The 15,556-nt window shown below is 33.4% G+C and overlaps 1 non-coding gene across 1 annotated transcript; it reads left to right on the top strand.

Annotated features, from left to right (window-relative positions):
- The first annotated feature begins 5,492 nt into the window (after positions 1–5,492).
- LOC115519543 lies at positions 5,493–5,599 on the top strand. Its single transcript, XR_003970550.1, has one exon. It is a non-coding gene; the product is annotated as a U6 spliceosomal RNA (small nuclear RNA).
- Positions 5,600–15,556: the final 9,957 nt, after the last annotated feature.

Raw genomic sequence — 15,556 nt, 5'->3', positions numbered from 1 at the left:
TATATATATATATATGTATCACATGTCTTTAATCCCCTTTATCCATTCATCAGTGGATGGGCACTTTTGCTCTTTATATAATTTGATTATTGTAGATGATGATGCTATAAACATAGAGGTGCATTCATCCCTTTGAATTAGTATTTTTGTATTCTTTGTGTAAATACCTAGTAGTGCAATTTCAATCACAGGGTAGTTCTATTTTTAATTTTCTGAGGCATCTCTATAGTGTTTTCCAGGGTTGCTAACACCAGTTTGCATTCCCACCAACAGTATAAGAGGTTTCCCCTTTCTCCACATCCTTTCCATCACTTGTTGTTTTTTTATGTTGTTGATTTTAGCTGTTCTGGTTGGTGGGAGGTGATATCTCTTTGCAGTGTTTTTTTAAAGGGACAGAACACAAGCAGGGGGAGGGGCAGAGAGAGAAGGAGACAGAGAATTGAAGCAGGCTCTAGGCTCTGAGCTGTCAGCATAGAGCCCAACACGGGGCTTGAACACATGAACTGTGAGATCAAGACCTGAACCAAAGTCAAACACTTAACCGACTAAGCCACCCAGGAGCCCCTTCCTTTCAGTTTGATTTGTATTTCGCTGATGATCAGCGATGCTGAGAATCTTTTCATGTGTCTATTGGCCATCTGGATGTCATCTTTGGAAAAATGTCTGTTTATGTCTTCTGTCAATTTTTAATTAGGATTATTCTTTTGAGGGTTTGAGTTTTAGAAGTTCTTCACAAATTTTTGATACTATCCCTTTACTGTATATGTCATTTGCAAATACCTTCTGCCACTCCATAGGTTGCCTTTTAGTTTTATTGATTGTTTCCTTTTTGTGCAGAAGCTTTTTATTTTGATGAAGTCCCAATAGTTTATTTTTGTTTTTTCTTCCCTTGCCTCAGGAGACATATCTATAAAGAAATTGCTGTGGCCTATGTCAAAGAGGTTATTGCCTGTGTTCTCTTCTAGGATTATAATGATTTCATGTCTCACATTTGGCTCTTTCATCCACTTTGAATTTACTTTGGGGTATGGTATAAGAAAGAAGTCCAGTATCTTTCTTTTGCATGTTGCTGTCCAGTTTTCCCAAGAGCATTTATTGAAGAGACTATCTTTTTCTCACTGTATATTCTTTTCTTCTTTGTTGAAGATTAATTGACAATATGGTTGTGGGCTCATTTCTGGGTTTTCTATTCTGTTCCATTGGTCTATGTAACAGTACCATACTGTTTTGATTACTACAGGTTTATAATTTAACTTAAAGAATTGTGATGCCACCAGCTTTGCTTTTCTTCTTCAAGATTGCTTTGGCTATGTGAGGTCTTTTGTGCACCCATGCAAAATTTAAGGTTGTTTCTTCTAGCTCTGTGAAGAAATATTGTTGGTGTTTGATAGGGATTGTATTAAACGTGTAAATTGTTTTGGGTGGTATAGGCGTTATAACAATATTGGTTTTTCCAATCCATGAGCATAAAATGTCATTCCATTTCTTTGTGTCATCTTTAATTTCTTTCATCAGTGTTTATACTTTTCAGAGTACAGTTCTTTCACCTCTCATGGTGGGTTTATTTCTTGGTATCTATTATTTAGGGTGCAATTGTAAATGGGATTTTTAAAAATTTCTCTTTCTGCCCCTTCATTATTGGTGTGTAGAAATGTAACAAAGTTATATACATTGATTTTGTAACCTACAATTTCACCGAATTCATGTATCATTTCTAGTAGTTTTTTGGTGGAGTCTTCCAGATTTTCTATATATACTATCATGTCATCCGCAAATAGTGAAAGTTTGGTTTCTTCCTCACCAATTTGGATGCTTTTTATTTCTTTTTGTTTTCTGATTGCTGTGGCTACGACTTCCAGTACTATTTTGAATAAAAGTGGTGAGAATAGACATCTTTGCTTTTTTTCCTGATCTGAGGGAGAAAGTTATCAAATTTTTCCTTTTGAGGATGATGTTAGCTATGGATTTTCATATACGGTCATTATTATGTTCGGGTGTGTTTCCTGTAAACCTGCTTTGTTGAGGATTTTTATCATTAATGGATGTTGTACTTTGTCAAATTCTTTTTCTGCTTCTATTGGAAAGAAAGGGTAATATGGTTCTTATCCTTTCTTTTATTAATGTATCATGTTTATTGATTTGTGAATATTGAATCACTCTTTCAACCCAGGAATAAATTCCACTTGTTCATGGTGAAAGATTTTTTTTTTCATGTATTGTTGGATTCAATCTGCTAGTATTTTATTGAGAATTTTTGCATCCATGTTCATCAGGAATATTGGCCTGCAGTTCTTTTTTTATTGGAGTCTTTATCTGGTTTTGATGTCAGGGTACAGTTGGCTTCATAGAATGAATTAGAAGTTTTCCTTCCTTTTCTATTTTTTGGACCAGTTTAAGGAGAATAGATATTAACTCTTCTTCAAATGTTTGGTACAGTTCACCTGTAAAGCCATCTGGCCCTGGAATTTTATTTGTTGGGAACTTTTGGTTTATGTTTAAATCCACAAAGCCTAGTTATCACCTGTTATTTATGCAATGAAAGGCACCTGTTGAGACTGAGTTCATTTGAATTACCTTTTTATTTCTACTTAGAGTCAAAAGAGTTAAATGGGAACACCATCAGCATAATCTTTAATAAATTTAGAAAATTTTTTGATTTTAGATCTCCAAAATACTTTAAGAGATATTCAGGTGTGGAATCTGTCAGCAACTTGAAAAAAAATCATATGTCAATTTTATAAATTTGAAATAAACTTATCCTTTCCTGTTGTATTATGATTCAGTAGTTTTGGAAAATATACAGTTTTGGATTTTCATCAAATTTTTGCGTAGTAGAAATTCAATAAGAAATTGCTACATTAAGTAGGAGTATCTTGGGCCATTTTTAGTAAGTTTTCAAATTTTAGAGCAGTTTTATTTTAAAACAGTTTACAGAATTATTGCAAAGATAATAAAGATAGTTTCCTAATATCCCACACCTAGTTTTCTCTATTATTAACATCTTATATTAGAAAGGTATTTCTAAATTTAATATTAGCTTTGATCATCTGGGCTGAAGGAGTATTTGTAGGTTTCTCCATAGTAAAGTTAATCTTTTTTTTTTTTTTCTATTTCTATATATACTGTGCTCCTTGGAAGAGAGACTTAAGGAATGGGGAGTATTTCTACAATTCATTTGGGGAAGATTATCTACATAAATTATTCAGAATTCTTTTTTCACTGGACACTTGTCTATTCTCTTACATTTATTAAGTTTATTCAATTATTTATATCAATAAGATCTCAGGGACATTTATAGATTTATATTGTGGGTTATAACCCAATACTAATTTATTTATTTCTTTCCTCAATTTTTTTTTCCAGCTTTGTCCATTGGGAGATCTTTCAGTTAAATCCTGTGTCTGTTTGATATATCTTCATCATTGTGTGTATGTGGGGTTTTTGTTGTTGTTGTTCTTTGGAGCACCTTCCCTTTTTAACACTACAAAATGATCCAGGATTATCTTTTGGATACCCATCTAGTCCCAGAATAAGTCGTTTCTCCAAAGCGACCTAGTTCCTTTTTTGGATAATGACATTAGAAGACAAAACCCGGATGCTAGTTACACTTGTTACTATTGGGTATCAATGATGCTAGGCCTTTTCAGTGACATAGCAAGGATTTAGATGCGTGTATGACAACCTGTATATATACACATATTTTAAAATATATCTATTTGTAATTAATTTCTTACAAATAAGCTAAATACAAGTTCATACTGATGTATCCACTCTAATTCATTACTCATAGGTCATTTTAGTCTCTTCTTATTTCTGGTCTATAACCTCTCACTACAAGAGTGAGAAATCCAGTTCTTATCACCAACTTAAATTTCCTGTTAAATTCCAGATATGTATATAAAAGTTTCAGAATTGTTAATTCATAGCTCTGTGGGAAAGAACTTCATTAACTAGACTGTAATCCCTTTTGCCCATAGACTTACAAAATGCACTAATTTCCAAAGTTACTTATGTCAGCACAATATTTCCCTACTGCCTTCAAGTGAGATTGTTTTTTATATTTGTAATACATTTAAGTTATTTTCTCATATCCTGCCTTCCATCACAGTTTATTTACCCATTTACTCATTGAAGGAATCTTGGTTGCTTTTAGTTTTGGTTAATTATGAACAAAGTTTCAATAAACATTTGGGTGTATGCTATTGTGTAGACATAAGTTTTCAAGCCAGTTTGTAATTACTTAGAAATATGATTGCTAAAATGTGTGGCAATACTATGTTTAACATTGTAAGAAAGTGTCAAACTGTCTTCCATGGTGGTTGTATCATTGCACATTCCTGTCAGCAATGAATGAGAGCTCCTATAACTTCACATCCTCTCCAGAATGGCATTGCCAGGTTTTTGTTTTTAGTTTTGGTTCATTGCAATTTTAATAGGTATGTAATGTTTTATCAGTGTTGTTTTAATTGTAAGTTTTTAATAACAAGTGATGTTGAATAACTTTTCACTTGGAAGCAAAAAACAAAAGTATCCTAGATTCTAAAAAAGTATTGTGTTTCACCCAGATTAAGTTAATAAAGGGTTTCATTAATAACATTTTAAATCTGATTGGATTATAAGATATTTTACCATCACATAAATGATAAGGTCATCTAAGTTAATGTGGGAGCCACCATATGTTCTGTAAAATCCTCTTTAGATTCTAATTTGAATGCATGATGTTGCTGAATATTATAAATTTGGGAACACACTCTCATTCTTTCCTATTGTTTGAATTGAATCAGGAATATATCCAGTTCTTCTCTAAGGATCATGAAAATTCTAAGTATTAGAGTATGGTACCTAAGAAAATACACAAATGCACTCATAGATTGTATTAAATAGTCATAGGGTTTTTCCCCCTATTTTTTCCTGATAACCCTAATATCAGCACTATGAAGTCGAGTAGGAAGTTAATCAAACAAAGATGGTCTCAGAGGTTAGAAAGGCCAAAAAAAAAATAGAAATGTGACTGAAATTATTGAAAATCACAATGTAAAATGAATCTTAATTTTTAAGAACTTTAAATCCTATTGTCAAATTACACAATTCTTTTCGTAATAAAAATGTAATTTTGATGGAATTACAGATTGGCAGAAGTCAATTTTGCCAACCCATTTTGAACTACTTTACATAAAGTCATATTATATTAAATAGCGTCATTTGAAATGAGCTGAAGTATTTGTTAATTGTTATTTGGGTAACTGAAAAACTCCTAAAAATTAATGGCCTTTATAATAATTTGATTATGTGTCCTTGCTATAAAGAGTTACATTTTCTTTTAAATAAATGCTTAAAAGCCATGAACAAAATGCAAAGCAACCTGTAGAATTGGAGAAAATATTTGCAAATCCTGTATCTGATAAGTGGTTAATATCAAAAATATGTAAACAACTCATACTACTCAATAGCCAAAAAAGCAAAAACAATGTAATTAAAAAATAGGAAGAAGAGTGCTCACTTCAGTAGCACATATACTAAAATTGAAATGATACAAAGAGGATTAACATGACCCTTGTGCAAAGATGACATGCAAATACATCAAGCATTTAATATTTTTAAAAAATGGGTGAAAGAACTGAATAGACATTTTTCCAAAGAAGACATATAAATGACCATCAGGTACATGCAAAGGTGCTCAACATAACTAATCATTAGGGAAGTGCAAATCAAAATCATAATGAGATGTAACTTTCCACCTGTTGGAATGGCTAATATTAAAAAATAAGAAATAACAAATGTTGGCAAGGATATGGAGAAAAGGAAATCCTTGTGCACTGTTGGTAGAAATGTAAATTTATGCAGATAATATGGAAAATAGTACAGAGGTTTCTCAAAAATTTAAAAATAGCACTACCATGTAATCCAACAATTTTACTTTTGAATTTATATGAGGGAAACAAAATCACTATCTTGAAAAGATATTGCCACCCCCATGTTTACTGTAGCATTATTTATAATAGCCAAGACACGGAAACAACTTAAGTATCTATCAATGAATGAATGGATAAAGAAAATGTGATATATAATAAATACATATATAACACATCAATTAATATAATTTTATATAATATATAGTTAATATTGTATATAATATAGATATACATAATACATATATACATATATAGGTATACATGTATGTGTATATGTAATATGTATAACTCATATATGATGTGTATATATTTTATATATAATTAATATAATATATATAATAAAATATCATTTGGCCATGAAAATAAAGGAAATCCTATCATTTGCAACATGGGTGTACTTGAAGGCATAATGCTATGTGAAATAAGTCTGGCACAGAAAGACAAATACTGCATGATCTAACTTATATGTAGAAACTAAAACTATGAATTTATAGGTATGGAGAACAGGTTGGTGGTTGCCAGAGTAAGGGGGAGGGGATAAGTGAAATGAGTGAAGGAATTAAGAGATAAACTTCCACTTGTAAAATAAATCATAGGGAGGTAATGTACTGCATGGTGACTCTAGGTGCTAAAAGAAGAGTTCTTAAAATTTCTTATAAACAAAAGCAGTAAGAATAACGATACAATCCTTTCTTCACTTATAAGATACAACTTTGAGACAGAATAATTGATTCCACATATGTGATATAATGGACCAAGAGTAAGTAGAATCGAGTTCTAGCTATGATTACTTAAATAAAGAAAATAAAAGAAAAAACAATATTTGATACTATCTTGGCAATCATGTTTTAATATAAATATGTGCACGAGGATTATAATATAATACACAAAAGTTAGATATATCTTTCTTATGATTAATTTCCCTATAATTTTATCTAATAATATCACACCTAAACGATGGTCAATTTTTACTGACATATAGGAATTAAGAATAAGAAAAAATAACACTGAAAGAGACATTACAATAACTTGAAATGTTTTTACAGCTGCCAATACCATTCCACTTCTTCACAAAATTTTTTATTTATGTGTTAGGCAATAATCTCAGGAACAATTAGGGAAGTATGTTTCTTTGAGTTGGATAATTAAATGCCAAGAAAACTCACCACTCAATATGTAATTCACTCAAAATCTTGTTGTTTGAAGGAGCCAGTGTTCAAATATAGGATGGATTGAATTCCTAACAACATCTGGCATGAGCAGTGGACTTGGCCCTCACCATAATAGCATTACATTCATGGTCGGAATGACAGCTAAATGGATGGATGGAGCTTGTTTTTAATGGGGCAGATTCATGACTATAGCATAATGAATGAGAGTGTTATAACCTCTGGTCACATACACTGTGGCCTGTTGCTCCTTACAAGCTGTATCAGGGGATAAAGAGTAAATTCTTGTTGTCAGATCTAATGGTGAAAGATTCTGGTTTCTAACTTACTGAGAGAACAAAGTAGAATTTCCATTCCAATAATCTGGTTCAAAACACTTCCTGATCACCCTGGTCAATTTGTTGTGTCACTTAATTAAACCCAAAGCATTGCAAATTGTGTAAGTGAGCAAAAGAAAGACTGTTTCTTCAACCTTGAAAAACAGTCCTTAAGACAAATATCTTATTAAATTAGTTAATTTCTAGAACATGAATTACAGGAAGTTTTCTCTAGAGCTTTTCCATGGGTTAAATATGGATTAAAGTAAACAGCAAACAAAGTCACAATTAAGAGTTAAAAAAGAAATTGAAATGCAAGAGGAAATTAATACAAAATGATAAAAACCATAATTCTCACCACAGATTCTCTCTCTCTCTCTCTCTCTCTCTCTGTTACACACACACACACACACACACACACAATATCTGGGAAAAGGGATAGAAAAATAGCTGTATTATTTTAATTTTTCCCTAAGTTTGAAAGTTAGCTATATAAGTTTTCTGAGTTGAAGGCCTTTGGGTATTGAGAGAAATGCCATTGATTTTTTAGTTTGAAAATGTGTTTTTTTTGTTTTGTTTTTAGCATATTCCTTTCCTTTACACGGATAAATACAAGCTTTAGCAAAGCCTAGAATGAGTGAAAGGAGAACTATAATGGTGTGGCCTTTGTTGGTGGATACTCATCTACTCATCACACTTATATGTATCCAAAATTATTTGTTTACAATAATTAAATGCCCTTGTCACTTACACACTGTCATGATTTAGACTACCCTATGTTTTACAAACCTTTCGTCTTTAAGGAGAATTGTAACAGAGCTCATATTTCCAAACATCTGTAGGTGTCTGCTGTTAATGTACACTGAGTGGATAGTTCTACATTGCCCTGAACTTTTCATTCTCTCAGTATTGAAAACATGATGATCTGCCTCTAGAGAATAGATGTTGCCTGATAAAATGTGTTTATTAAGGAAATGTGCATAAACTATGGGGAGGTAGAACACTTCCAAGGAGACTAGCAGATTAGGATACATGGCTCTACAGCAGAGCCCAGTGTGCATTCTGTATTTTAAATTTAAAGGTTAAAGGTTAATATGCAAGAGTTCACTGTTTGGAATAATTCAGGAAACATTATGCAAATTGTATATCAGTTGAAGAATGAACATGAGAGTATTAGCACCCTGCAAGTTTCTCTATAATACATGCTGTGGGAAAATGCTATAGCTAAACACAAACAGAAGGGGGGGGGGCTCTACTGATTATTTTCCAATGAGTTAAAATTACTCAAAATGTAGATTCAATAAAATGCTTATGAAAAGTAATGGCTACATAGGTGTGGAAACAGCAAAATTGTACCTGTACCTGCTTCATAGTAAACCCAGAGCATCTTAAATTTTTTTTAATGTTTATTTATTTTTGAGAAAGAGAGAGAGAGAGACAGAGTGTGAGCAGGGGAGGGACAGAGAGGGAATCACAGAATTTGAAGCAGGTTCCAGGCTCTGAGCTGTCAGCACAGAGCCTGATGCGAGGCTTGAACTCATGAACCGTGAGATCATGATCTGAGTCGAAGTCCGACACTCAACCGACTGAGCCACCCAGGTGCCCCTAAAATTTTTAAGGCATTTGATAGTTTATAACATTGGGAAAGCTTTTGTACCTAATGGCATAAAAGGAATTACGCACACTTTTTTTTTAATTTCAAGTTTTTATGTAAATTCTAGTCATTAAACATATATGGTAAAATTGATTTCAGGTGTAGAATTTAGTGATGCATCACTTCCATATAACACCCTGTGCTCTTCATAAGTGTCCACCTTAGTGCCCACCACCCATTTATCCCATCCTCTACCCACTTCCCTTCCATCAACCCTCAGTTCTCTATAGTTAAGTGTCTCTTTTGGCTTGCTTCCCTCTCTGTCTTTCTTTATTTCCCCTTCTCCAATGTTCATCTGTTTTGTTTCTTAAATTCCACATATGAGTGAAATCATATAGTATTTGTCTTCCTCTGACTGACATATTTTGCTTAGCATAATACACTCTAGCTCCAACCACATCATTGCAAATGGGAAAATTTCATTATTTTGGGGGACATACATTTTGAATTTATTTTGGGGTACGGTGTAAAAAAGTGGTCTAGTTTTCCCAACACCATTTGCTGAAGATACTGTCTTTTTTCCACACACACAGTTTACTAAGATCTTCTTCAATACTTATTCACCAGAATTCAAGTTTTGAATATAATCTTAGTGATTGAAACACCATCAGCACTTCTAATGTGTTCCAAGGTTTTCAGAGCTGTTATTCAAATTACAAATACCATGACATCAATGTAAGTGTTCCACATGAAAGGGAAAGTACTGTTTCATATATATGCAAAATTTTAAGATGAAGGGATAAAAGTAATAGAAATCATAAACTTTTGCAAATTGTTGCTTTCAAATGTAACTTTATATACATAATTTGTGCATGTGTACCAAGGAGCAGGTATTTTGAGATCCATGAAAACCTTTAATATTATGAGTACATAAAGAGACTATTCCTGGTTTTTAGGAAAAATAGCTACTTTCTGGCTAATTATTACCCCATCAGAATATGAAAGAGTATACCAAAGCAATTTTTATTTATTATTCCACCTGCCATTGGTCAATATTCTTAATAAATATTTCAAAAGTATTATGTGGAAAATATCACTTATTTTAGAAACAATAAAACAAAGTATGAATAAATATTAACATATTACAATCTTAATGTTAGTTGCATTACAAAAAAACAACTATCAGGGCCCTAATTATATTGATTCTAAAAGTCTTTTACCCATAATTATTTAGAAAGCAGAGAACAATTTTAAGCAAACTAGCATGAGTTCACTCCTTGGCAAGTCATGGATAGAAACTACACTAGAGTTGTCACCTGAAGGAAAGAAACATTATTTGCAACAAATAAGGATATCATAGGTAATAACTTCCAAAGCTGTGACTCCTCAAGGAAGGGTAAATGAGTTTGTCATTGTATGTAGAGGTGGGAATAAGGTCATGCATATGCCTTAAGGAAACATACCTATACATACATGTATATGTATATGTATATGTATATGTATATGTATATGTGGCTTATATTCCTTCTTGTGCAAAGATTGTAGTATTAAAATGAGGTAAAGATACAGTTGGTCTCTCTTTGAGTGACTCCATGGTCCATCTGCATAGGCATGAGTTAGAGGTAAAGCTTAAACTGGTCTTGGTGGTGTGGGCCACAATAGCTCTTTGTCCAGGTACTTGTTATTGCCTGAGGTATAGTTTTGGTTTCCATCAGGGGATGCTATGCCCCTGAGTTAAGAGATAAGCTAGAAAGAAAAGCTTAAGGAGAAATGTGAGACAAAAATTGGTGGGTACAAGCAGGTGAACAAAAAAGGTCAGGTCTTGGGGTCTAGCTGGTGGCACAATCTTTATAGTTAAATAGTCTTTCAAGGAAATGGTCCAATGGCTCCTCTTTTATGTTGTGCTTTAATTTTTTTTAATGTTTATTTTTGAGAGAGAGAAAGAGATAGAGAGAGAAAGGGAGGCACAAAGAGAAAGGGACACAGAATCTGAAGCAGGCTCCGGGCTCTGAGCTGTCAGCACAGAGCCTGATGTGGGATGCGAATTCAAGAACTGTGAGATAATGACCTGAGCCAAAGTCTGATGCTTAACCAACTGAGCCACCCACGCGCCCCTATGTTGTGCGTTAAATCAGAAGTACCACTTACTTACTGAATATAGAATTAGTGTCTACATATAATTATTAACTAGGCCTCTCTCAATCAAAAATTTGTTTTTAATTTGGTATTTTGTAGGATACATGGCCCCAAAGAATACATATGATATTAATTTTTTTGTGCTAGTGATTCTAGAATTGTGAGAACACAGATACACAAAGAGATGAAAAGGAAACAATAAAATTTCTGCACCTTTGATCCAAGTATAGTGTGTTGGTTTCTTTCAGTCTTAATATTTCTGATGTAGATATTTAAAGCCAAATTTCAATGTAACTCTATGTGCTTGGTTAAAAAGCACACATTATTAATTCATTGAAACACTAAAAATACGTTATCTTTTAGAAGACGTAACTATAAATCTATTTTTGAAGTAGAACTTTGTAATCTGTTAAAGAAATTATTCTAATACTTGTTAAAAAAGTAAGGCAGACTTTATTCAAGACTATTGAGATAGGTGTCAAGACTATCACAATAGGGGAAAGAGATGGAACTCAACACCAAATACAGTAAGAACATGTAGAGATTTATGGTCAAGGAGCACATTGGCTAGGAGGGGAATTGGGAGAAGGGTGGTGAATACAAAATGACTAAAAAGAAAAATCAAAGGTAGGGTGAATTCTTGTTAAACTGACCTCACAGAATTCTTACTAAAGTTATGCCAGTGTAGTTGTCTATCACCTGGGGATGGTGGAGGGTCAAGAATTTGATGAAATGTCAATGATTAGATGTCAAAGACATAAGAATATTCTTTAAACTGACTTAGCAGAATTTTTGCTATAACTGGACTATGAAAGGATAAACATAGAAGCCCAGGGTCTAGGCCTAATTGAAAAGAAGGCCAGAGGAGCCTGACTAAAGTTTGGTTATGGAATCATCACATCTCACAGAAATAAGGAAGTAATACAGTGTATCCCTCGTACCTTCAACAGTAACAGGAAAGCAAGCAAGATTCAATAAGCCTCTGTTAAATGAATAAATAAATGTATGAAATGTCTATGTAGATTTTATTTATTTTTATTTAATATTTTTAAAATAGATTTTGTGACATTATTTGATAGTACACACTTATAATAACAATGTAAAATATTGGATCTTTGGACTGATTGATTTTAAAAGGAAGCATATATGGGATAAATCTTCACAGTTTGAAAATCATAGCTCCATTCTTTCACACCTCTTCTTCTTTTACAGACCTAATATTATAGAGAAGAAAGACAGGTAAACACCCTATAAGTAAGTAGATAAATAGAACAAAACTGAATAATTTTCAATGTATTAAAAGAAGTAAAATCTAGTATGTGGTAGAGGAAATCTGGTTAAAGGGAGGGGTGCTAACAGCCCCTTGGAAAACTCAGCCATGTACCATCCTGGGGTGAGTCCTCCACGAGGAGTCTCCTTCCAGGAGAGCACATTCCAAAAGGCCATTCCAAAGGAGAAAGGCCAGTCTGAAGGACATATTTGCCTGTGTGACTCAGTCATAGTTAACAAGGGGGAGGGAATATGGTAAATGTCAAATTAGACAGAGACAGATTTTAGAGAACTTATGAACCGTGGTATAAAAAGTTTTCATGCACATAATTAAAAGAGAAGAGAGATTAACTTAATTCTCCAGGTCACAGAAATGTTTATGATCCCTGTGAATGAAGACACTCTCATAAAGAAAAATAGAAAGGAATAAAGTATAAGAAAACTAAATGAAAGTGGCAACCAGCAAAGAAGAAAAGTTTTAGAAAATAGGTGGTCCAGTGTATCAAACACCGTCAAGAAGTCAAATAAAATAAACACATAAGATTGTTTTTTGGCTTTGGAAATGTGAAAGACAAAATAGAAGGGTGTATTAATAGACTAGTGTATTAATTTGCCATAACAAAATATCACAGACTGGGTGGCTTAAAAAACAAGTATTTGTTTTCTCACGGTTCTGGAGGTAGGAATCTGAGATCAGGGTGATAACAAGTATGGTTTCTCCCGAGGCTTCTCTCTTTGGCTTACAGACAGCAGCCTTCTCACTATGTTCCTACATGGCCTTTTCTATGTGTGCATGCATCCCTAGTGCCTGTTTCTATACGTTCTAATCTCCTTTTCTTACAAGGACACCAGTCATCTTGGATTAAGGCCCACCTTAATGGGCTCATTTTAGCTTAATTATCTGTTTAAAAGTCCCATCACTGAATGTAGTCACATCCTAAGGTACTGGGGGCTAGAGCTTCAATATATAAATTTTGGAGGAAAACAGTTCAGTTCATAACATCTACACAGTCAATTCTCATTATTTACATATCTCATATTCATGAATTCATCTACCAGCAATTTTTTTTGTAATCCCAAAGCCAATACTTACTGTGCAGTTAAGATAATTTGTGTATATGTGCAGAGCAGGGGAAAATTTGATTCTCCCCATGCTTATGTTCCCAACTGGGTTCCAACAAAGCAATGCTCAGCCTTTTTGTTTCAGTTTCATACTATAAGCAAGTGTCCTTTTTGTGATCTATTTAGTTCCACTGTATTCGTGCTTTTTGTTTGTGCTTTTGCTCTTTAAAATGGTCCCTGACTGAAGTGTTAAAAGTGCTGACTAGTGTTCCTAAGTACAAGAAGATTGTGCATGCCTTACAGAGAAAAAAAAGAGCATATTAGATAAGTTTTGAACAATCCTGAGTTATAGTGTTGGTGGCCATCATTTCAACATTAATGAATCAACAATATATATTAAGTTAGATGTCTTTAAACATAAAACACATAAAACAAGATTATGTATTGATCAGATGGCATAATATTATGGTCAAAAAGCTCACAAAAACCTTATTATATTTCAGTAAGAGCAATGATTTAGTGTTCACATGGTTTGTAGTGGTTTCATAGAACATAATCACTGTGAATAACTCAACTGTATATGCTGAGGGATAAATGCTAATAGAGAAGAAGAGGTGAACTCTCAGGATTCTGGAAAGGATCACTGCTACAAGATTCTCAGAGTAGCAGAGCAAGACAGATCTAGAACACAGGTAGAAGGTTAAGGCATGGTCAAGAGGCTGATCAGCAGTTATATTGAGACAAAGGGCTGCCTCCATGATAAGATACAAATGGGAGTGAAGTTGTAGGCAAGGTTGCGTTGTGACTTTGATAAGCCCTGGAAATTTTGCCTTCATGGGCTTCATAAAAGATGCTAAAAATTGTATTTGATATAATGGTGAAAATACTAACATTAAACTTAAAACCTGTTATTCAACCTAAAATTTTATTTTTTCTTCCAATTTTGAAATAAATTAAAATATTTTAGCAACTTATTTTTTATTTAAAAATTCTTTTTTAAATTGTATTTATTTTTGAGAGAGAGAGTGAGAGAGAGCGAGCATGCAAACAAGTGGGGAAGGGACAGAAAAACAAGGAGAGAGAGAATCCCAAACAGGATTACAATGTCAGTGCAGAGCCCATTGTGGGGCTCTGTCTCAAGAACTTTGAGATTATGACCTGAGTCGAAATCAGGTTGGATGCTTAATCAACTGAGCCCCCACCCCAGAGACCCTTAGACACTTCTAAGTCTGGGTTCCGGACACTGTGCCTCATAGTTAAGTTGGTCCTATTTGTAGGTACCAAAGCAGTCAAGTGAAAAAAAAAATTGCTCAATAGTCTCAATTTTCTTAGTGAAATAGATAATCCCTACTGCAATGAATGAGATTATGAGATGAGTTATGGACAGAAAAAGAGATTCATCTGAATTGATATTTAGAAATACAAGAAAAGAGCTTGACAAGATCCAAATGAGATCCCCATATTTAAGATATTCAGTCTCCACAATCATATGTTGTTGTTGTTTTGTTTTGTTTTGTTTTGTTTTCCAGGTAGCACTTAGAAGCCTTGGGTTTGGAGAGGAAAAGAGAATGATTTATCCAGGGTTAGAGTTTGCAAGAGACATTGTATATGTAAATTCAAGATATCATATCAATGAGGAGAAAATGAATATGTAATGTACTCTGAGATCTAGATTAACAAGGAGAGAGCAATTGCAGAATGAGACTGATAATGTAGGGTAAAGTGTAGTTGTCTGGGCACTTTGTCTAATTTCTCTGTTTTGTGTTTTACAGAAGGTTTGAAGAAATTGAATGGTATACTTTTTTAGTAAAAACTAAATTAAATAAGTTATAAGATGGTAATCACAGTGATAATGAAAGTATAAGATATCAGTAATAGAGAAATTCCAAAAGACCGAAGTGTAGGTTATTACAATGGAGTGGTTGTGAAGATCATTTACATGGAGGACTTCAGTGGTTATAGACGAGGACATTGGATAGAAATTGTCCTGAAAGCTATATCAGGGCTGGAGAGGACATCCCTAATCCAGGGGCCAAAACAATCAATGTGTATCAATCAATATAAATCAAAACTACAATGAGATATCACCTCCCATCT

This window comes from Lynx canadensis, chromosome B4, assembly GCF_007474595.2.
Source record: "Lynx canadensis isolate LIC74 chromosome B4, mLynCan4.pri.v2, whole genome shotgun sequence".
Classification (NCBI taxonomy): Eukaryota; Metazoa; Chordata; class Mammalia; order Carnivora; family Felidae; genus Lynx; species Lynx canadensis.
The sequence above is the reverse complement of the archived record's forward strand: the minus strand, read 5'-3'. Positions and strand labels throughout refer to the sequence as shown.